Genomic DNA, 24,652 nt, shown 5'->3' on the forward strand with positions numbered 1-24,652 from the left:
ATCCTTCCATCCACCCCGTGATCTCCAGCCAGTCATTCTTCCTTTTGACTCTTACCTCTCTAGTGCCTATAACTTGGTTCTGATTATGTCACTCTCCTCCTTCCATGGCTTGAAAGATTGTCCAGCGTCTACAGAAGTGTTCCTCCTCATGAAAATGGCCTTTGAGGCCACCACAGAGCTCCAGTCTCTGTGCTGTTCTTCTAAATCCATGTGTTTCCACTTCCGTGTTCTTTCACATGCCATTTTTCTCTCCATGAAAATTCCTGTCTAGCCCCGATGAATGCTGCTGCTGCTAAGTCACTTCAGTCATGTCTGACTCTGTGCGACCCCATAGACGGCAACCCACCAGGCTCCTCTGTCCCTGGGATTCTCCAGGCAAGAACACTGGAGTGGGCTGCCAGTTTCTTCTCCAATGCATGCATGCATGCTAAGTCGCTACAGTCGTGTCCGACTCTGTGTGACCCTATGGACAGCAGCTTACCAGGTTCCTCTGTCCGCGGGATTCTCTAGGCAAGAATACTGGAGTGGGTTGCCATTTTCTTCTCCAAGCCCTGATGAATATTTATCAGCAATTATTGACACTGTCTTACTCCAGGCAGGAGGCTAAGTGCTATGCTTATCTTATCTAATTTGATGGTCAGTAACAGGTACTGTGATGATGCCCATTTTGCAGATGTGGTCACTAAGGCACAGAGAGCCACCCAGAGGGACACTCTAGTTAAAGTATCAGAGCCAGGTAGAACTAAACAGTCTGAGTATCAAACCTTTTTTTTTCTTCCTGCTAAACCATCAGGTTCTATCCCAATGAAGTCCTACCTGTCTTTCCAAGCTTAATATGCATGGTGTATATTGGCAAAGAGATCACTGATAGTCACCATCACAGTTCACCCTGAATTCTCCCAAGTGTGAATTCTCTCACATCTTTACCCATGTGTTAAAGACTGACTCCGTTTTTGTGTAATGTCATTTGCTTATGTCTGGCTCCCTCCTTAGCTAGACAGAGAGTTCTTTGAAGGCAGGAAGTATCTTATTATTGGAATCATCTCTGTGTTTCTGAGTCTAAATCAGTGTCTGCACGCATAGTAGACATTTATTCTCTACATCTTAATCCTGTGAATTCCTGTATCCAGTGAAAAACCAAGATCCACACATTTAGCTGAGGTCATAAATTGAGACAGAGGTTGAGGATTGAGTTCCTTTTTGGAATTTATGTGGTAAACCCCAGGTTGAACCATTGGGTAATGAAAAAGATTAGCTGCTTTGAGGTCAGCAATGTCTGAGTGCTAACCCAGCCCCGTCGGTGTCAATTTGCGTAGCTTTGGAAGAGACATTGGATGTCTCTGAGCCTCCGGTTCCTCTTCTGTAGAATGGGGATGCTGACCCCTACATCAGAGGATTGTTGTAAACATCTGATGAAATGAAGAATGTAGACTACCTTGGAGCTCTTAGCTAATGTATATTAGGAACTGAATAAATGCTCTCTTGTATTTGTCATGACTTGAGCATTCGAGATCACTTGTAATTCCACTCAGCTTTAACTGTCCATCTTTATTGCTCCAGCATTCACCAAGAATCTCCTTCCCATATCCTCTCTACAAATACAGTCCCCATAAATACACTTGATGCCAAGTCCATAACTTCACTGCTCTCCACCATCAATCTGAATTCCTTTCCTTAGTGTCATATCCTTAACACTGTTTATGTCAATGCTTTCTTCCAAAAACCATCTCTTTTATGCACCATAACTATCTTAAGGCGGCCTCTTCTGTAAGGCATTTGTGCTGTGCTTAGTCGGTCTGTTGTGTCCAACTCTTTGCAACCCCATGGACTGCAACCCACCAGGCTCCTCTGTCCGTGGGGATTCTCCAGGCAAGAATACTGTAGTTGGTTGCCATGCCTTCCTCCAGGGTATCTTCCCAACTCAGGGAGCAAACCCAGGTCTTCCACATTGCAGGTGGATTCTTTACCATCTGAGCCACCAGGGAAGCCCCTGTTAGACATTTGGTTTGTTTCTAATTATTTCATGATTATAAGCAGTGCCATGTAGAAATTTTTTTTTTCCCATAAAACTTGGCCTTCACATTGGATTCTATTTTCCCTTCTTGAATTTCAGAATTAGTTTGTTAGTGAAATCTGTTATTTGACTTAGACCATAAGTGAATATCAAATCATTTTGATTTATAAGTTAGATGGGGACGAAGAAAACTCATACAGGTAGAAATTCATTTCTTTCCCTTAAATGTATTTCAGATTTGTCCCAGATATATTAGCCACCATTGTGACCATTGTCACTTCTTACCTGCTGCTTATGACTACACCCTCCTGAGGTTCTCCCCAAAGCAAGCCAGAGTAATCTTTTTAGAAATATAAATAAGATAAGGTCACTCTTCCACTTAAAATTATTCAGTGGTTTCCTGTTACATTTTTTCTTTAAGTTTTATTAGCGTGTAGTTGATTTACAATGTTGTGTTAGTTTATGCTATAGAGCAACGTGAATCAGCCTTATATACTCATATCCCTTCTGCTTTGATGGCTTAGACAGTAAAGAATCTGCCTACAGTGCAGGAGATCCTGGTTTGACCCTTTGGTTGGGAAGAGCTCCTAGAGAGGGGAATGGCAACCAATTCCCGTATCCCTGCCTGGAGAATTCTATGGACAGAGGAGCGTGGCAGGCCAGTCTGTGGGGATCCAGAGAGTCAGACAGGACAGAGGCACTAACACAACACCGTCTCTTGCCATCTGTTGTTGTTGCTCTTCGGTCACTAAGTCCTGTCTGACTCTCTGCGACCCCATGGACTGCAGCACACCAGGCTTCCCTGTCCTTCACTCTCTCCCTGAGTTTGCTCAAACTGATGTCCGTTGAGTTAGTGATGCCGTCCAACCATCTGATCCTCTGTCACCCCCTTCTCCTCTTGCCCTCAGTCTTTCCCCAAATCAGAGTCTTTTCCAAAGAACTAGCTCTTTGCATCAGGTAGCCAAAGGACTGGAGCTTCAACTTTAGCATCAGTCTTTCCAGTGAATATTCAGGGTTATTTCCTTTAGGATTGATTGGTTTGATCTCCTTGCTGTCCAAGGGACTCTCAAGAGTCTTCTCCAGTACCACAGTTCAAAAGCATCAACTCTTCTGCACTCAGCCCTGTTTATGGTCCAACTCTCCTATCCATACATGGCTATTGGAAAAATCTTAGCTTTGATTATACTGACCTTTGTCCATCCAAGTGATATCTCTGTTTTTTAATATGCTGTCTAGGTTTGTCATAGCTGTTCTTCCAAGGAGGAAGCATCTTTTAATTTCATGGCTAGTCATCATTCACAGTGATTTTGGAGCCCAAGAAAATAAAATCTATCACTCTTTCCACTTTTCCCCCATCTATTTGCCATGAAGTGATGGGACTGGGTGTCATGACCTTAGTTTTCTGAATGTTGAGTTTTAAGCCAGCTTTTTCACTTACCTCTTTCACCTTCATCAAGAGGCTCTTTAGTTCCTCTTCACTTTCTGCCATTAAAGTGGTGTCATTTGCATATCTGAGATTGTTGATATTTCTTCTGGCAATCTTGATTTCGATTTAGGTCACCATAGAGAACTGAGTAGGTTTCCCTGTGCTATACAGTGGATTCTCATTAGTTATATATTTTATGAAAAATAGTGTATATGCTGTTGGTGGTGGTTTAGTCGCTCAGTTGCTTCCGAATCTTGTGACTGCAGTCCCCTCTGTTCATGGGTTTTCCCAGGCCAGAATACTGGAGTGGGTTGCCATTTCCTTCTCTAAATCCCAATCTCCAATTAATGCCATCCACTTTTTCTGTCCTTCGTGGATATACGTGTATATATATATATTTATTTTTTTTCTATTTCTGTGTCTGTATTTCCCAAATAGGTTCTTCTGTACCACTTTTCTAGATCCCATATTTATGCAATATTTGTTTTCCTGACTTAGTTCACTCTGCCTGCCAGTCTCTAAGTCCATCCACGTGTCTGCAAGTGGCATGATTTTGTTCTTCTTTATGGCTGAGTAATATTTTATATATATATATGCCACATCTTCTTTATCCATTCCTCTTTTGATGGACATTTAGGTTGTGTGCCTGTCCGGGCTATTGTAAATAGTGCTGCAATGAACACTGGGGTGCAAGAATCTTTTGGAATTATTGTTGTCTCTGGGTATATGCCCAAGAGTGGATTGCAAGGTCACATGGCACTTCTGTTTTTCGTTTTTTAAGGAACCTCCACACTGTTCTCCCTAGTGTCTGCATCCTGTTATCTTTAGAACACGATCCAGACTCCTTGCCTTGGCATGTAGGCCCTGTTCCATCAACATCTTCTTCTGCCCTCTTCACTCACTTGGCATTTCCCTGGGCTTCAGACGTAATGATTTTTGTCACGTCCCAAGAACACAACAGATGGGGCCGCACGGTACAGTCTGAGAACTTGCTGTACTTCTCCTCACTGTGTCTTCTTTTGTCCCCAGATGCCATCCTGGGGCATCCCTTCTCACCTTTCAGGTCTTAACCCAAATGCCAGCTCCTCAGAATTCGCTGTCCCTGACTGCCCACACACAGGTACCCAGATTTTTACTCCTTTCCATCCCCAACCTGCTCCTATCTGTTACATAATTGTTTTTCACTCCTTCCCTGATATTACAGGCCTAAAATCACTTTTATTTGCTTGCTCATTTACTATTTTCCTCTCTAAAATAGAAGCTTCATATTCATAAACCTCATACATAGAAAGTGCTTAATAAATATTTGTTGAATAAATGAGTGCATTAACCTCAGGTTCGTTGGAAAGTGGCTCAGTTTTATAACCTTCAGATTAATGGTAGAAGAGGGATCCAGGATAAAGTAAAACCTCCTGGTATGGGTCTCTGGGGAATCCTGTTTCCCCTGGAGGCAGACTCACTGACGGATAGCACATGAAACGTGTTCAAGTGGATGCTGTTAAAGTGATTTTCAAAATGGCTTAATAACATTGTGCTCATGGTTTTGCTGCCACTATTAGATAAGGGATTTTTTTTTTTTTTTCAAGAGGAAGGAGGGCTAGTACGTGCCAGCCCTGAACTTCCGAACTCACAGCCTTTCCACCACAAGTCCTCCAACTTTTCTTGAACAGAAGAAATCCACGGTCAGTAAAAGTTCTGGAAATTCTGCACACTCCCTCTTTCTCTTGTAAATTCCCAAACACGTTTTAGTCTTATGAAGGACCCCAGGAAGTCCTGCCGTGCAGAAAGCTGGGCAGATTTGTTTAGCTCATCGTCTGTAAAAACCATCTTGACCACAGACTATTTTCCCCCTTGGAACGTGCATGAACATCTTGCAGCACAGAAGCAACCACAGAATCACAATTTTGGAAGTGCTCCATTGGCTCCCACTGACCATCAACAACCCCAGATATGATGGTCAAAAGCCCCGGTCTTTCACTGCCTCTTCCCTCTGCCGCTCAAGTGGCCGTGAGCCTTCTGGCCCAGAGTGAGAGCACCTGGCCTATCTCTACTTCGCTAGGCTCTGCGCCCAGCCCCTGGTGCTCAGCAGGTCCCAGCAGATGGAGCGGGCAGCCTGGAACCTCTGTCATGGAGTTGAACACACGGTTAAAAGCAGCTCCAGTGTGGTTTGGTCGTTAGGGCCTCCCCCTGAGAGACCTGGCAGATGCTGACTGCATCACCCGCAGGCAGACGGGGGAAGGCGGGGAGGTCCCGGTGCCATCCTCTCGTCTGCAGCAGGGTTTTATGCGGCAGCTGTTGGGTCGTCACTCCCAGGCATCCACATGCAATAAAATGGAGGTAGAAAAACAAAGTGAAACCTGTTAGTCACTTAGTCATCTCCGACTCTTTGCAACCCCATGGACTGTAACCCACTGGTCTCCTCTGTCCATGGGATTCTCCAGGCAAGAATACTGAAGTGGGTTGCCATTCTCTTCTCCAAGAGAACTTCCCGACCCAGGGATCCAACCCAGGTCCCCTGCATTGCAGGCCCATTCTTTACCCTATGAGCCACCAGGGAAGCCTGGAAAGGAGTTATGAATGTTCAAATAAAGCAGAGGGCAATTGTTATGGATGTGAGGAAGGGCTTGCTGAGGTTCATGCAGTCTAGGTAGCAGTCTTTAAAAGTGGGATTTTGTGTTTGGAAATTTAATTTCACCACTGTTTAACTGAATGATCTTAATTAAGTAAATGAAGAAGTGGGTTTTAGCCTCAGCTTTCTTATCTGTAAATTAGTGCTAATAATGCCTAAGTCACGTGTGGGTTGTTAAATAGCACCTGCAAAATGCTCAGCCCAGTGTCTGACTCACGGCTGACCCTCAGTCCAGTGTAGCTTGCTGTATTGTTGTCATCAGGGTCCTGCTCATTTGACCTCCAGGCTCATACATCTGTTTCCTTCTGCCCGGTCACTGCCTGTAACTCAATTGAGGTTTTACCATCCCTTATCCTGATTGCTGTGACAGCCTCTTCATCCATAAATCCATCTTCTGCCTGGCAGGTGAAGTGATCTTCTGAAAACATACTATGTCAGACCATGTCACTCTCCTACCTGGCACATTTTCCTGATACTCGGTCACTTGTACCGGGGGGCTTCTGAAGCTTTTCCAGCAGAGCCTTTCTAGAGGCAGATGAGAGTCAACACACACCCCCAAAGGGGATGCAGCTGCGCTCACAAAGCTTCAACATAAGCCCCAAATTCCAGATTCCATCTAAAAGCATCCATGCCAGTCTACTTTATAATGTGCAGATTTATTGTACTTTGTTGTTGTTATTTAGTTTTTAAGTCATATCCAACTCTTTGCAACCCCGTGGACTGTAGCCAGCAGGTTCCTCTGTCCATGGGATTCTCCAGGCAAGAATACTGGAGAGGATTGCCTTTTCCTTCTCCAAGGGATCTTCCTGACCCAGGGATTGAATCTGCATCTCCGGCATTGGCAGGCAGATTCTTTACCACTGAGCCACTTTTATTTGTCAGTTAAATTGTTTAATATTTTCTCAAGTCCTTAGTCCCAGGAAGAAGAATCATACTTGTGCTGGTTATACTAGGATAGTAAGGTACCATCTTCAATGGGTTTCCATAGGATCCAGTGAAATAATGTCTGTAAAGCATTGAGCATGGAGCCAGGCAAATGTGCACATTGAACATATATATTCTACTATTTTATTATTTACTGCTTTCATCCCTACTGCTTTATTTTAAACTTTTAATTTTATATTGGAGTATAGCCAGCTAGTTAACAATGTTGTGATAGTTTCAAGAGGATGACAAAGGGACTCAGCCACACATATACATGTGTCCATTCTCCCCGAGACACTCCTTACATCCAGGCTGCCACATACCGTTGAGCAGAGTTCCCTGTGCTGTACTGTAGGACCTTCTTGGTTATCCACTTTAAATATAGCAGTGTTATCACTGCTGTTTTATTATTACTTTCATATTTGTCAGTGTCTTTATCAGGACAGTGATAATGCCAATACCATTGTATTTGTCAGTATCCCATTAGGGATACATTCACCCAGTTTTAGAAGTAAGAGTCTGCAGATGAATGGCACACGGTTTAATAGGAGGAGAAAGTCACTGGGGCCTGCTGCCCAAGCCTCCATCCCAGCCTGCCCTCCAGCCTACCCCTGGCTCCGCCCAAGCCCCAGGCCACTGTGTTCTGCAGCCTCCAGAACACAGACCATCGTTCCCTTCCACGGCATGCCTTGGATTCCAGCTCTGTGTGATGTTCGTACTCTCCCTGAAAGTGCCCCCTGCCCCCCGCCCTTCTCTTAGCAGCAAACTGGTACTCATGTATCAAATTCTTCTCTAGTAAGACCCCAGCTCCTGCCTGCCCTCAGCGCTCATTCAGGCTGCAGAAACTTCTCCTCTGTCTCATCACTTGTAGCCCCCATGCTACCTTCTATCGGACCCCTCATTACAGGACACACCTGCTTCCCTCCTCAACTCTGACAGTCCCATGATGAGAAGGACAGTGATTTGTGTCTCTCTGCAGCCCAAATGCCTAACGTAGAACTGGCATAGAATAGCAGTTGGCTGAATGGGAGAATATATGAATAGGTGAATGGATGCATGGATGAATAAAGACACAGTTGGGAGCCTCCTGGAATACAGAAGGTTAAGGAAATATGGTATAACTAGCAGTTACTGCATATTTAGTGTGTTCCTAGTATTGTACTCATCATATATTATCTCATTTAAAAACTCCCCAAATCTCATAAAGGCCTATGATTAACTCCATTCTGTAAGAATTGATACTTTTGAATTGTGGTGCTGGAGAAGACTCTTGGGTCCATTAGACAGCAAGGAGATCAAACCAGTCAATCCCAAAGGAAATCAACCCTGAATATTTACTGGAAGGAGTGATGCTGAAGCTCCAAAACTTTGACCACCTGATGCAAAGAGCTGACTCACTGGAAAAGACCCTGATGCTGGTAAAGATTGAGGGAGGAGGAGAAGGGTCAGACAGCAGAGGGTGAGATGGTTAGATGGCATCACTGACTCAATGAACATGAATTTGAACAAACTCCAGGAGAAAGTGAAGGACAGGTAAGCCTGGCATGCTGCAGTCCATGGGGTCACAAAGAGTCTAATACAAGTTAGTGACTGAAGAACAACAACAAAATAAGAAATTTAAACTTAAGTAGTTTAAATGACTATCCCAAGTGTACCCAGCTAGTAGACTATGGAACTGTGAATCCAGAGCCCAGACAGAGTCCATGTTTCAGTCTCCAGATGACAGTAGTGTTGGTCTTAGCTAGTCTGGCTGAGATCTCTGAGCTGTGAAATCGTTATCAGCCTAGTCTGGATACTGTAAGGAAGTGGTCTAGTTCCTTTCCATGGGTAGGTATTTCTGAATCATCAGTGCTGCTCTGAGGGTAGTCAGGAGATACAAGCTTCTGCAAAGTGAGGCATTTCCCTCTTAGCTAACAAGGAGTCAAGACTGCTCCTTGCAAGTTCCTTCTTGCTCTGGGGAGCCAGTGCTATGACCCGAGGATCAGCAAACCCACTGGTTATGTCATTGTCCAGCATTCTGTGCATTTTCAAGGCTCATCCAGCTTTTTTTTTTTTTTTTTGCTGTGTTAGACAATTGTAGGATGTGCCACCCAGATCTCTGCCAACCAACACTTCATCATTTAAAGCATAAAACAAGGAATTAGACATCTGTGCCACAAGGAATACATAAGAGCATGGTGTGAACTGGCCTGGGTGTTTATAAACCATGAGATAGTTACAGAAATAGAAAGAAGACTGAATAGACCCCAGCTACCTAGAGTCCAGCCCTCAATCTGTGATGAAATAACAAACTGTTCTTTCCAAACAAAACCTTAAAGCTGCTTTCTTTGTGAAATTTTTGCAAATTTTTCTCACATGAAAGTCATGCATACTTCCTCCAAATTTTGGTTCAGTTCAGTTCAGTCGCTCAGTTGTGTCCGACTCTTTGCAACCCCATGAACCACAGCACGCAAGGCCTCCCTGTCCATCACCAACTCCCGGAGTCCACTCAAACCCATGTCCATCGAGTCAGTGATGCCATCCAGCCATCTCATCCTCTGTCGTCCCCTTCTCCTCCTGCCCTCAGTCTTTCCCACCATCAGGGTCTTTTCCAGTGAGTCAACTCTTTGCATCAGGTGGCCAAAGTATTGGAGCTTCAGCTTCAACATCAGTCCTTCCAATGAACACCCAGGACTGATCTCCTTTAGGATGGACTGGTTGGATCTCCTTGCAGTCCAAGGGACTCTCAAGAGTCTTCTCCAGCACCACAGTTCAAAAGCATCAATTCTTCTGCACTCAGCTTTTTTTATAGTCTAACTTTCACATCCATACACAGCCACTGGAAAAACCATAACCTTGACTAGATGGACCTTTGTTGGCAAAGTAATATCTCTGCTTTTTAATATGCTATCTAGGTTGGTCATAACTTTCCTTCCAAGGAGTAAGCGTCCTTTAATTTCATGGCTGCAATCACCATCTGCAGTGATTTTGGAGCCCAGAAAAATAAAGTCAGCCACTGTTTCCACTATTTCTCCATCTATTTCCCATGAAGTGATGGGACCAGATGCCGTGATCTTAGTTTTCTGAATATTGAGCTTTAAGCCAACTTTTTCACTCTCCTCTTTCACTTTCATCAAGAGGTTCTCTAGTTCTTCTTCACTTTGGTAACCCCTTCTTTATCTTTCTTATGATATTTGTCATTTATCACCTATGATGAGAGTAATTTAAGGCCACTTCTCTTCTCCCTTAATTAATCTCCTGAAGCACAGTGACTATGTCCAGGTCATGCCTGTGCTTCTCGTGACTAAACGAGTCTTGACAAATAGCAGATGCTCAATTAATGCTTGATGAATTAATGGGAAAGTAGTCACATGGGCTGCATGATCTTGGACAAGACTTTGCACTTTCCAGGCACCAATGTCCCCATTTATAAAGCTGTGTGGAAGCAAATTCAGGTTCTGCTTTCAGATCCATGTGGTTCCACACTGCATTCTTCCTCTGGCTCCCTTAACTCTGAGAAGTTACATATTGTGCAAAATCATCACCACCTAATCTGCAAATCACACAGTTGGCCACCTCATAGGGAGGCTGTGAGGATTAGACTTAATGTATGTAAAAAGCTCAGTGGGCCACATTAAACCTAGTAAGCACCTAATAAATCTTTGTTGTTGCTAATTTGGAAGGCAGAGGTGATGGACTAGATCATTTCTGCTCCATCTCAAATGGTCTTTGACCCATAAATCTGATTGTGAGCATTGTTGTCTAGTGAAAAGTTCAGTATTTGGAGTCTAGAAACCCAGGTTTGAACACCAGCTCTCAAATACAGTGGTTCCTCAGAGAAACTGCATCATCTTCTCAGGATTCCATCCACAGCACCTGGAGATGGGATAATACCTGCTATTCTTGTTCCTTGAGGCTGTTGTGAGAATGCGCTAGAATGCTTACTAAAATGCTCTTACTTACTAAAACACTCTGGATTGGCAGCATCCTAAAGTCAGAGCCTTGGCACCTTCAAACACAGGGCATGAAATGCAGATTGGAACAGGAAGCCTTTCCCCTGGGGCTCTGGGTTTCCTCTTTCTGGACCACGTGGCCCTTCCAAGAGTGCTCCCGGAGCCAGCGCCGCCCCAACCCGGTGACGCCCGGGTTGGGTTGGATGGAGGCCTGGAGAGCTGATTTATAGTCAGAGCACACAGCTGCCTCCGTAAATCTTCCCTGATGCATCTTTCAGAGAAGTTTGCATTCCTCAAAGTGTATGTCTCCTCCAGGCGGTTTTCCTTGGCTGTCTGAAATACGTGCAGGGCTCTCAGTCATTTACGTCTGGTCCGGCTGGGTAGGGAGGCGACTACAGGTAACCTGAAGAGAAGGCTCTGGACCGGGTCTTGGTGGGGCCTGGGGATATAACTCTAGGATATTTTTTTTCATCAGTATATGGTACAGTACTGTGTCACTTAGAGTTATAGCAGAACATGTGTGTGTGTGTGTGTGTGTGTGTGTGTGTGTGTGTTCAGTAACTCAGTTGTATCCTACTCTTTGCAACCCAATGGACAGACCGTATCCTGCCAGGCTCCTCTATCCATGGGATTTTCCAGGCAAGAATACTGAAGTGGGGTGCCATTTCCTCCTCCAGGGAATCTTCCTGACCCAGGGATCAAACCCACATCTTTTGCATTGGCAGGCGGATTCTTCTCCACTGAGGCACCAGGAAAAGCCCTTATAGCATAATAAACACCCTGAAATTTTGTGACTTAAAACAGAAACCACTTTTTTGGCTCTCTTTTCAAGTCAAGCATTTGGCCTGGGCTCAGCTGAGAGGTTCTGGTCTGGGCAGGGTGGGCTCAGCTGCCCTCCGTCACGTGCCGACGGTCAGCCAGCTCTCCAAGGCTGGTTCACGTGGGTTCCAAAAGCAGTAGGAACAAGAGCTTCAGGGCCTTTTGAGGCTTCAACTCAGAAGACACTTTATCCTTTCTACTTCATTCACTTATTCAAAAGCAGGTTGTGAGGCACCTTAGATACAAGGGGTAGAGATAGAGTGCATCTCTTGAATAAGAGGCTAAATATTAGGATGGCTTTTTTTTTTTTTTTCAGAATGACTTTTGCAACCTCCAAGTGCTGATATTTTATGAAGCCTCTGTTTTATATTAAAGCCTGGACTGATCCTTACAACCTCAGCATAATTATTTCTAATTTGCTGATGGAAAACTTGAGACATATAATATGAAGGAAACTTTATAATACAGCAGAGATGATCATGGGAGAACTGATTCCCCCTGATTCTAATCCTTTTAATAGCTCACCTAAAGACTGTACTTCTTAAACCTCTGCTACTTTGTCCTTGTTTAACAGGGCTAAAGACTTTATGATACTAAACCATGGTTAGATACAGCCTGGCTTGTGATGTATGGAAGGGCAATACATTTGTATCTTGGTTCCATCCTTGCAAGGACCTATGGTCTAATGCAAGATCAGTAAAATGATTCAGTTAAGGGCCAGGTGGAAAATATTTTAGGCCTTTCTGACCAAGAAGCAAGCTTAAGACAGTGTGTAGATACCTATACAATGAGAAAATTTTGTCCACAAATTTTGATTGATGAAATTTAAAATATAATAATAAAGAACCATCTTTGGTAACAAAGTTGTGCTAATGAGAAGAATGGAATTTATTTGACACTAAAATGTGAATTTCATATCTCTTTCACATCTTAATATATTCTTCTTTTGATTTGCTTTTACCACTTAAAGATGTCAGAGCCGTTCTTAACTCCTGGGCCATACAAAAACAGGCATTGGGCCAGATTTGGCCCACAATCCCTGGCATAAGGGAGCATCTCAGATTTGGGCTCAAGGAATCCTTGATGCGGCAATCCCCGTGAGTATCTAGTTGCTGTGTGATGTCAGGTGAATCCTGGATGTCCCAAAGCCATTGTTGCCCCAGGCGCCCAGGCACACCACAGTGGGGAGACAATTTCTTATGTTCTCTTAGTCCACCAGAGAGGGAAGCAAATCTCAGGTTCATCTGATGCAGCTGGCTTGTAGATGTGGAAATGGTGGAGGGGGACACCTCTCTGTCTGCCATGGATAGAAACTAGCAGACCAGGGGATGGAGTTCCACAAAACTGTCCTCATTTCATGCCATTTGAACATGTAACAGCATGTAGACCGTTTATATACATAAGGATTTACATTGGGGAATTTGGATAAAACATGTGGGTAGAAACTGGCAGCTTGTGCCCCTTTGTAATCCGACTGTTATCAAATGAGTCAAGTATTTAGAAAATCACAAAGAGAAGGCTTTGGCCTTGAGTTTTCCCGTGTTTGAGAAAGACATGGTGAAACAGTGAGGTTCTGATGTAGAGTTCATAGCCATTAGGAGGAGTTTTTAAGCTGTACTCCAAATAGATGTTCCAGGGATGAGTGGGCCTAGTGGGGCATCGCTGTGTAGGTAGGGGTCTTTCATCAAACTCCTATTCTAGATTTATGTATTGGGCTTCAATGTTTTGGGAGAAAAGTCTCAACTCTAGCACATATGCTTTTAAAAACAAAAACAACAAAAAAAGTGTTTTTATGGCAGAAGCTCTTGTTCACATGTGGAAAGGAAGCTGGCAAGGGCCTTCCTGTTCACACACACACACACACACACTCAGGTGTTGGGTAAAATATAACATTTTTTTTTAAAACACACATTTATCTTAAAAATGAAGAAAGGCACCTCCTCCATTATAAGCAATGAGGAGGAAATTCAAAAACCTAGGCTTTGATTTTAGAAGCTAATGTCTTGGTGACTCCAGGTGGTGGGCAATGGGATGGGATAAAAGAAAAAAGAAAAAGCAAATATGGATACTAAGTAGGAAGAGGGATGTGGGTGTGTGGGGAAGTTGGGGGTGATGTGTATACACTCTTGATACTATGTATAAAGTAGATAATTAATGAGAAGCTACTGTGTAGCACAGGAAGCTCTGCTCAATGCTCTGTGGTGACCTAACGAGAAGGGAATCCAGAAAAAGAGGAATATATATATATGTAGGTGGAGCTAATTCACTTTGCTACACAGCAGACACTAACACAATATTATAAAGCGACTATACTTCAATAAAAATCCATTTAAAAAAAGTAAAGAGAGAGCAGGAGCAAGGAAGAAATGAAAGATGACTTGGTAGAAAAAAGCTCTGAAGCATCAGCAATCATGATACATGTAATTTGTGTATTTCAATTCAGAGCTTGATTATATTACACAAATCTACTTATGTGTTGTTTACCAAAGATCTTCTTGGAACATAAAGACACAGAAAGTCTGACAGTGAAGGAAAAGCCAAGCACATACTAGGCAAATGCTAATCATACGAAACCGTGGGGAGAAGTATAAATATATGGCAAAATAAACTTTACAACAATAGAAAGAAACAAAAAAATCCTTAGGAATAAAAAGTGTCATTCATTAATCATAAAAGGAATGGTTCACCAGGAGACAAATAAAATTTGTACTTACATGTGTGAGCAACACAACTTTAAAACATATGAAGAGGTGGGAATGCAAACTAGTACAGCCACTATGGAAAACAGTGTGGAGATTTCTTAAAAAACTGGAAATAGAACTGCCATATGACCCAGCAATACCACTTCTGGGCATACACACTGAGGAAACCAGATCTGAAAGAGACACGTGCACCCCAATGTTCATCGCAGCACTGTTTATAATAGCCAGGACATGGAAGCAACCTAGATGCCCATCAGCAGACGAATGGATAAGGAAGCTGTGGTACATATACACCATGGAATATTACTCAGCCATTAAAAAGAATTCATTTGAATCAGTTCTAATGAGATGGATGAAACTGGAGCCCATTATACAGAGTGAAGTAAGCCAGAAAGATAAAGAACATTACAGCATACTAACACATATATATGGAATTTAGAAAGATGGTAATGATAACCCTATATGCAAAACAGAAAAAGAGACACAGAAGTACAGAACAGACTTTTGAACTCTGTGGGAGAAGGTGAGGGTGGGATGTTTCGAAAGAACAGCATGTATGGTGAAACAGATCACCAGCCCAGGTGGGATGCATGAGACAAGTGCTCGGGCCTGGTGCACTGGGAAGACCCAGAGGAATCAGGTGGAGAGGGAGGTGGGAGGGGGCATCGGGATGGGGAATACGTGTAACTCTATGGCTGATTCATATCAATGTATGACAAAACCCACTGAAATGTTGTGAAGTAATTAGCCTCCAACTAATAAAAAAAAAAAATTATAAAAAAATTAAAAAAAAACAAAACAAACAAAAAAATAAAACATATGAAGAAAAAATTGAGAGGAATAGAATATGTTGATGAATACCTAATCGAACTGGGAGTTTTTTTTAATAGAAATATTCTGATTAGATCAAGTAAGCAAAAATGCTTCTAATAATATGGATCAATTGAACTGCACTCTTAAAAATACAATAAAATGGGCATATATAAAATCTTGTCCCTAAGAATTTAGAGTTTAAAGATTTTTCTCAAGAAGTGAGAAATTCTCTTAATGGTCTTGACATCTTATGACCTGAATGTTCTGGCTTTGGTCCAATATCCTGAAATTTTGTTTTATATTCAGTGACTATAACTTTGCAACATTTATGACTAAATGTGGGTTCATTTTTATGCCTCTGAAAGATTTCTTTCAATCAGAGGTGGGAGTAGGAAGTAGCAATCTATGTGTGCTGATTTTATTTTGGTTTTGCTTTTTTTGAGGAGAAGAGGGTATAAGGAAGTTGTGGTTGAAGGAGAACCCTTTCAGAAAAATGGTCACTGTCAAGACAAGCTAATAGTATTTCGTTTCAATTCACATTCCTCACATTTTTTCCTTCAGGCCAAAGACATAGTCCATTTTCTCAGAATAGCTTCTGGAACCAGGCAGCCTTTCTCTAGATTCCCTGTGTATAGTCTAGCTGTGAAGGCATGCAGGGAATCCCTGTAGTTTCTGACCCCCTCCTGTATCTGTGAAAGTCTGCTCACCTCCAGAGGAGGTGCTGAGAAAGGTCAGTGGGCTCCCCTTCATAAAATGATGTGACATTAACAGCAACCATCATAGATTCCCAAATGGGAAAAAGTCTTGAAGAAGCGATGTCACTTTTAGGCAGGCCTGCAGGTCAGTAGCTCTGTAAGAACTTGAGAACTGGAGACTAGGCAATTATACTAATTACTGCTGCATGCTAGCATGGCTTTAGGATCTCTGGTAGGTTCTCTGCATTTTTTTTTTAATTATTTTTTTCCATTATTTGCTTTCTTTTTCAAATTCCTTTGTTTTAGTTGATATACAGTATCATATGTGTTTCAGGTGTACAAATAGTGATTGGTAATTTTAAAAGGTTTTTCTCCATTGATTCTTATTATAAAATATGGTCTCTGTTGCCCAGTGTTGTGCAGTATAGCTTTGTATCTTATTTATTTTATCCATAGCGGTTTATATCTCTTAGTCTGCTACCTCTCTATTGCCCCTCCTCCCTTCCTTCTCCCCACTGGTGACCACTGGTTTGTTCTCTATGTCTGTGAGTCTGTTTCTTTTTCATCATAGTCCCTAGGTTGTCGTCTTTTTCAGGTGTCACATATAAGTGATATTGTATAGCACTTGTCTTTATCTGTCTGACTTACCTCTGGCCCCATTCTGGCGAAGAGCATCTTCTTTGGTCCCAGTACAGCCTGGGGAGTCAGGTCATCGCCATGGCACCACGATTCTTGCCAAAGGATGAGACGCTGCCTAACTGCTCTCTGAAGATGCTGCTGCTGATTCCCATTTCTTGGATTCCTGCCTGTCCAGCTATGGTCCTGCCCAGGGCCTCCAACCTCACTGTCTTTCATTCTTTCAACGGACTGCCTACCAAGTACAAGGTACTATGCTAGGTCCTGAGACTGCGGTAGAAACCAGATAGACAAGGTCCCTACCCCTGTAGGGCTCAAGATATGTAGGAGGGAATCAAGCAAGCAAGAAAACATTCAAGTACAATTACAAATTAAGTGTACTGGGGGAAATGACCTTGGTGTTGACCATCATAGTTATTCACCAAATCTAACGTGAAACCAGCCAGGCTGCTTCTTTGTTGCTTTGGCTAGAAACCATCACTACCCATGACTCCCTCAGCCAAGATGACAATTCAAGAGAAAATATACTGAGGTTGTAGTTTGTTTTTATTCTGTTTCCTGCTTTGTGGCATATATCAGATAGGAAGCAACTGTGATATGTGGTCACGTGCTTTGGGCCAGTCACCATTCTAGGTACTTTCACATGTGTCCTTGTAACCACCTTTCTTTAACCCTTATTTTGTAAAATGAATCGATGTTCAGAGACATAAAGTGTGTTGCCCAAGCTCACACGGTCATGTCAGTGATGGAGCCTGGATGTCAACTTAGATGGGTCTGCTTCCAACACTGATGTCCTTTTTCCCACATTGAAGCTGTCCCTCTTTTTTCAGTGCCTGCTTCCAAGACCTGACTTCCCATCATCTGCATGATCTCTGCACATAGATAGGCCTCAGAGGTTAGACTGAAATTTGGCAGAAAATAAAGTCGGTCATGGAAACAGGCCCTTTGGAATCCTCTAATCACCCTGGTGGGCTTCTCAGGTGGCTCAGTGATAAAAAATCTGCCTGATCCCCTGGAGAAGAAAATGGCAACCCACTCCAGTATTCTTGCCTGGGAAATCTCATAGACAGAGGAGCCTGGTGGACGCTAGTCCATGGGGTTGCAGAGAGTCGGACACAACTTACCGTCTAAACAACTCAATCACCCTGTTGGGGTTTGCATTCATTTTCTTGCCTGACTATTATTAAGAATATGCCATCTGTGTCAATTAGATATTATGATTTTGTTGTAAACTTTGGCACAGTGTAACTTACAAAGATCTAGCCTTTAATCTCATTTCAGGATGGAAAATGTTGGTTGGATGTACAAGGTCTAATTGTCTTCACCACGTGTTAGAAATACAAATGTAGCTAAACATTAAGGTTAAATGATGATATCACAACTTACTCGGTTTGCATTTTACATCCAATTGAAAACACAAACCACTTGCCTCATTAATCCTTTGCAATCCAATTTCTCCCCCCCTAAATGAAATGATCCTTTTGGGACACATTTATATCCTTTTAACAGCCGCCTGACAGTTCTGCTGGTGGAGTTCGTATCCAAGTTTGTTACTGGGTAGTGACAACTTACCCTGATGGATATGTGTACATAATTATTCTCTCGCAGTTAGATTTAATTAATGCTTACCCTCATCATGATCTTGCAGCTAGCTAGCTCGCTCTGCAGGATCAGTTAATGGCAAAAGGATTTCCTTTTTAGCCAAGAGAGACTCCAAAGGCTTTGTAAAATTCTTCTACTTTTTTTTAAGAGGAATAAAAAGGAAAAAATTGCACCGAGCCTGTTTCATTTCTTCCCACCCAACATTAATGCCACGTGTGAATGGATTTGAGGCAACGTTTGGGGATGAGTTGTGAAACCTAATTTTAGACTAAGTACCCCTAATATGAATAGGTCTGACAGACCTACAAAAAAGATGTATATTTTTTTATATCTTAGTTTAGAATTGAAATGCCCTGGCTTCATTGTGTTTATGTCTCTGTACAAAGTATGTATATGTGTATTTTTTCTAGCCATCTCCACAAATGGGACCCAGAGTTCAGTAATAAATAGCTATGAAAGTAAAGGGACATTAAGAAGAAATTATGGAGAAACAAAGGGAGTTTGAAGATTTGGAAAGAGATTATTAGAAAGTCTGTAATAAGGAAAGGGTGTGTGTACTTATAAAACCCCATTAGATGGGAATACTTTACAAATAACTGGTCCCAGTCCATGCTTGTGAAATATTCATGTGCCATTTGCTTTTTATTACTATAATGGCAATGCCTTGTGTTTGCAGAGAGCTTAACAGTTTACAGCAAATTTTCACATCCATTATCTTAGATGATCATTGCAACAGCCATGTGATATGAGCCAGAGACACATTCCCAGCTGAGGGGACAGAGACCCAGAGAGGTTGAGTCACTGGCCCAGGGTCACACACCTAGAAAGTCAAAGAACCTGACACTGAACGGCTTTTAAAGCCAGTTCCAGTGTATCTTCCCTACCGTCTGTCACCTCCCTTAGGTTTGAAAATGTGTGCCAGGAAGCTTTGAGTAGCTCAAATAGCAATCCCACTTTGCCTTGCTAAAGCATCAGAAGACTCTCAGCTAAAAGATAACATCTGAGTTGAGGGTAATATGATGCTACTTACTTTAATGATTACATGCAATATTAATGATCATTATTACTGTGGCTTATTCTGAGAGATTTCATCCAGTAAGATCCAAGAGGCCTTCACTAAAATGTGACCACTTCAGGATAAAAGGAAACACACTCTTTATTTATCACTTCAAATACTCCTTAAAGGCCTTGACCTTGAACCCCAAAGAGACTTACAATAAAATATTCCAGAAGTTCAGGACTATGGAATGGGAGCTGGGTACTTATAAATCTTCCCATAGTACAGATGAGAAAACTGAGGGACAGGGAAGGGAAATGAATTCTCCACCCTGAGTTAGTGGCAGATCTGAACCCCTAGTCCTGCTTTTCTGACGTGCAATTCAGATCTCTGTTCATGACACTATAGCTATAACCTTAAGCTGGAAGAGGCCTGGGAAGTCTCCTTTTTGACAAGTGAGAAACTGAGGTTTGGGTGTTAGGAGAAGCTTACCCAAGGCCACAATGACCTGGAGACAGAACTGGATCCCAAATCCTGGCTCCTTAATTTACATACATTTAATTTCAAAAAATATTGCTTGTGCGAGTGTTATATGCCAGGCATCGTGTTAACTGCTGTGTCCACATACGCCTACAAAAGCAGAGTCAGGCCTTTGGACACAAGACTATGACCACTCACCCTCATCTGGCACTGTGGGCAAGGAGAATAGGAGGATGATTCCCATGGAATCAGTTCAGTTCAGTTCAGTCACTCAGTCATGTCCGACTCTTTGCAACCCCATGGAGTGCAGCATGCCAGGCCTCCCTGTTCATCACCAACTCCTGGAGTTTACTCAAACTCATGTCCATTGAGTTGGTGATGCCATCCAGCCATCTCATCCTCTGTCGTCCCCTTCTCCTCCTGCCCTCAATCTTTCCCGGCATCAGGGTCTTTTCAGATGAGTCAGCTCCTCGCATCAGGTGGCCAAAGTATTGGAGTTTCAGCTTCAGCATCAGTCCTTCCAATGAACACCCAGGACTGATCTCCTTTAGGATGGACTGGTTGAATCTCCTTGCAGTCCAAGGGACTCTCAAGAGTCTTCTCCAACACCACAGTTCAAAAGCATCAATTCTTCTGTGCTCAGCTTTCTTTATAGTCCAGCTCTCACATCCATACATGACTACTGGAAAAACCATAGCCTTGACTAGACAGACCTTTGTTGGCAAAGTAATGTCTCTGCTTTTTAATATGCTGTCTAGTTTGGTCATAACTTTCCTTCCAAGGAGTAAGCATCTTTTGATTTCATGGCTGCAGTCACCATCTGCAGTGATTTTGGAGCCCCCCCAAAATACAGTCTGCCACTGTTTCGCCTGTTTCTCCATATATTTGCCATGAAGTGATGGGACCATGGGATGCCATGATCTTAGTTTTCTGAATATTGAGCTTTAAGCCAACTTTTTCAATCTCCTCTTTCACTTTCATCAAGAGGCTCTTTAGTTCTTCTTTGTGCCATAAGGGTGTCGTCTGCATATCTGAGGTTATTGATATTTCTCCTGGCAATCCTGATTCCAGATTGTGCTTCATCCAGCCCAGCATTTCTCATGATGTACTCTGCATATAAGTTAAATAAGCAGGGTGACAATATACAGCCTTGACATACTCCTTTCCTGATTTGGAACCAGTCTGTTGTTCTATGTCCAGTTCTAACTGTTGCTTCCTGACCTGCATACAGGTTTCTCAAGGGGCAGGTCAGGTGGTCTGGTATTCAGTCTGAACTTTAACTTTGAACTTTACAGGTGTAAAGGTTTCATCAGGATATTTTGAAAAAAATAGGCATGGTGCGTAGCACATTAGTAAGCTCTTGGTAAATGAGCATACAGTGTCAGCAAGTGATGCTAGAGTTTTGTAAACTTTAAAAGGAATCAGTCTGAATTTAAACACCTGACCTTGGAGAACAGAACTGAGGAGAGGTGGAACAGGGAGTTATTGACCCCATTACAAGGTATCTTTTCTTTGCTTTCCTCCTAATGTTGTTACCTCTCTTGAGTCCCAGAAAATGAAAATTTGAATGGAAGAATAAAGTCTAGATGTCAGTAGAAAGTAATCTCTTACATTTAGCCAGCATTTTAACTGCTAACACTGTGTGCTCATTGACCAAGGGCTTACTATGTGCTAGGCACCATGCCTATTTTATTTTTCAAAATATCCTAATGAAACCTTTGCAGTATCCTGTAAAGTTCAAGGTTGATATTATCATGGTCCCCCATTTTACAGATGGGAAAATTGAGTTTCAAATGGCAAAATTCACTTGTCACAGCTCACGTAGCTGATCAGTGACAGAGTCTGGATTTGAACTCAGATCAGTTGAACTCCAAGGTCCAGGCTCTTAACTACAATGCACATGGCCTCCATCACTGAAGCTGGCTGCTAGAGTAGGGGGTGATGGAGCTCACAAGGTTGGTCTCTTGAGTCCCCAGCAGTGATGGGTGATTTCCACTGGCAGCATTAGCATCCCCTGACAGTTTGACAGAGAAGCAAATTCTCGGACCCTGCGCCTCCACCACTCCAGGGTGGAGACCTGCAATCTGTGTTTAAGGCTTTACACCTGATTCTGATGCTTCAGTAATGAGAGAGCCTCTGTCCTAGCAAACTATTCCCATCCTTGGCTCCTTTGTCATGGCACCTGTGGGCCAGAGGGACCCTGCTGGTCCCTGATTCCAACCCCTTTGGAGCTCGCTATCACTCATCTGGTCTCTGTTTTTGGTGCTATTCTACTTTACATGAGGAGTCAAAATCAGGTTAAATGAGACTGGGGCTTGAAAGCTTTGCAGGCAGGCTCCGAGGAGCTGGGCCCAGTGTAGTGTGCATTGCTGCGCTATGGCATGTGTCTGTACCCCTGACAGTGAAGGGACAAGTTCTGCAGTCTCCTAGGTTTTCCTTCTCTTCAGTAAACCCTCCACTCATTGATGACCCCAGGCAGGGATGCCTCACTGACTTCTCAAAGGCTTTTGTTTGAGTTGCTGCCAAACAAGTGAGGCAAGGGGATCTTCCTGTCTTTCTCTGCCAAGGCCCCTGACAAGCCAATCAAGTCACCCATCCACTTATCTCACTTTGAACATCACCTCTTTCCCCACAAAGTAGATGGTCAAGTGTACCCCTCAAAGTCTATCCTTTGTGTGCAAGTGGTCATCTTGGGGCTTCTCCTGTGGCCCAGATGCTAAAGAATCCGCCTGTAATGAGGGAGACCTGGGTTCGATCCCTGGGTTGGGAAGATCCCCTGGAGAAGGGAAAGGCTACCCACTCCAGCATTCTGGCCTGGAGAATTTCATGGACTGTATAATCCACGGGGTCGCAAAGAGTCGGACATGACTGAGCAACTTGGTCTACTTCTGGTCTGTATCCATATAAACAAAGCCAATATATCTTTGTGAAATCAGCTTGGCCTTCCAGCCCCATACCTCTCCCACCACCTACGTAAGTGTCAGGAAGGGTGCCAGCGGTAGAAGACATGAGATCAGGGCATCTGCTTCTGTAGTTTTATAGTAGGAAGGGGGCCCTTTCCAGGGCCTGAGAGTGGGCTCCTTTGTAACAGTCAGAAATGAATTGTCCCAGGAGATACATGTGCTGACAAAGAAGAGGCTATTGGAAAAGGGAGAGAGCAGCAAGAGAAGGGGGCCCAGGAGAACCACTCTGCCATGTGGCCTGCAGTCTCAGGTTTTACGGTAATGGGATTAGTTTCCAGGTTGTCTCTGGCCAGCCACCTTGCTTGGCCCGTAGTCTGACTCAGGGTCCTTCCAGATGGCATGCACATCTCTCAGCCAGGAAGGATTCTGACGAGAGGGACTCTGGGAGGTTGGTCATCTCCTCCCTCTTTTGGCTCCTGCTGAATTCCCCAGGCTAGCTTTTAGGAGCAGCACCATGTTCCTTATCGGGACCTTCTGTTGTGAGACAGGTCAGGCAAGTGGCCTGACCACGGCAGGTGGTTTTGGTCCTCAGTTTCCTAACAGTTTCCCTGTGCCCTCTGAACTTGCTTGGGCCCGATCCTCAATGTGCCGCTTTCATCTCATAGCATCTGTTCCACATGACCTGGTGGATCTGACAGAACCCAGCTCACGGTAGGCAACTCTGGCTTCACTGGGCTCTTGATCCGTAACATACCAGGAATTCACCCACTCTCTTGTCTCCCACAAATGCATAGCTCTGTGGTGCAGATGGCTGGGCCTTACTCTAGAAGTTTGGCAGATGTCTACATTATGAGTCTCCTAATTGGCACCTGCCACAAACTCCAGAGTATTTATGACCACCGATGACTCTCCTATGATAGGGTCCACTGGATCACATAATACAAATGCCAGGGTTGTTTGTAGCTCAGCCTGACCTGCTGCAGATCCTTTCTCTGCCCTGTGATCTACTCAGAGCTGGTGGCCTCCCATGCTACTAGGAAAATGGGCCAGGCTAATATCCCCAAGTATTCCATATGCTGCTTTCAGAACCCAAGGAGGCCTACTGAGCATTCTGCTTCCTCCCTAGGGTTGTGAAATGTAAGTTGCAGGAATCTCTTCTCTATTTTGGAACAGATATATGGCATACCACAGCGCACAGAAGCCTAAAGTCTTCACTGATGTGACAAGTTCCCATTTCTTCATAGGACCCATCTCGTACTTTTTGTAGCACATACATCCTACCAAGCTCTTGAATGTGCTTTCCCTTTTTTGTTCTTCATATTCAATTAGCAGGATACATCAACATAGCAGGCTGATGTGTTATTCTGCAAAAAGTCCAGGTGGTCCATGTCCCTTCAAACTGTTAGGACAGAGGGTTGGGTAGTTAATATAGTCCTGCGGTTAGACTGTAAATGTGCAGTGGTGCCCACCCCTTGTGAACTGAAACTGCTTCTGATCCCTCTTTGAGAGGGATGGGAAAAAACTTATTTTCCAGATCAATGGCCATAGACTACATGCCCAAGGCTGTGTTAATTGGCTGTAGCCTAGATATCACATCTGGCAGCTGCAGTTAATCCTATAATTTGTTTGAGTGTGCGGTAGCTCACTTCCATTCAACTGGACCCATCTGGGTTTTTATAGGACAGAGCTGATGAATTACATGGAGATATGATGGAGACCACCACCCCTGCATCCTTAAGGTCTTTAAGAGTATCATTTACCATATCAGTGATTCTCAGGACATGATGCTGGCCTTGCTTTCCTCTTTCTGCTGTAGATGGAGATAACTCCTGTTGCCTCTCCAACTGTGATAGTTTATCATAGAGACCAAGGAAACAATGGGAGGAGGATTCTGCCAACTACTACATATATCCATGTAAATTATCTACTTGGGGCCTGGGAAAATGATCATCTTACTGTGAAATTAGACTTAAGTGAAGATGCCATTTATTAAGTAAAGACTCTGGTGGTCCATAAATGCCACTGTAAGTATGTCTTGAGTCCCTGTGTATCAGTGTCAACTTGTATTCAGCTATTCTGC

At 43.3% G+C, this 24,652-nt stretch overlaps 1 protein-coding gene across 3 annotated transcripts in view; it reads left to right on the plus strand.

Annotated features, from left to right (window-relative positions):
* ASTN2 (astrotactin 2) overlaps window positions 1-24,652 on the plus strand; it is a 988,998-nt gene that overhangs the window by 292,789 nt on the left and 671,557 nt on the right. The gene's annotated exons all lie outside the window — the stretch shown is intronic.

This window comes from Dama dama, chromosome 16, assembly GCF_033118175.1.
Source record: "Dama dama isolate Ldn47 chromosome 16, ASM3311817v1, whole genome shotgun sequence".
Classification (NCBI taxonomy): domain Eukaryota; kingdom Metazoa; phylum Chordata; class Mammalia; order Artiodactyla; family Cervidae; genus Dama; species Dama dama.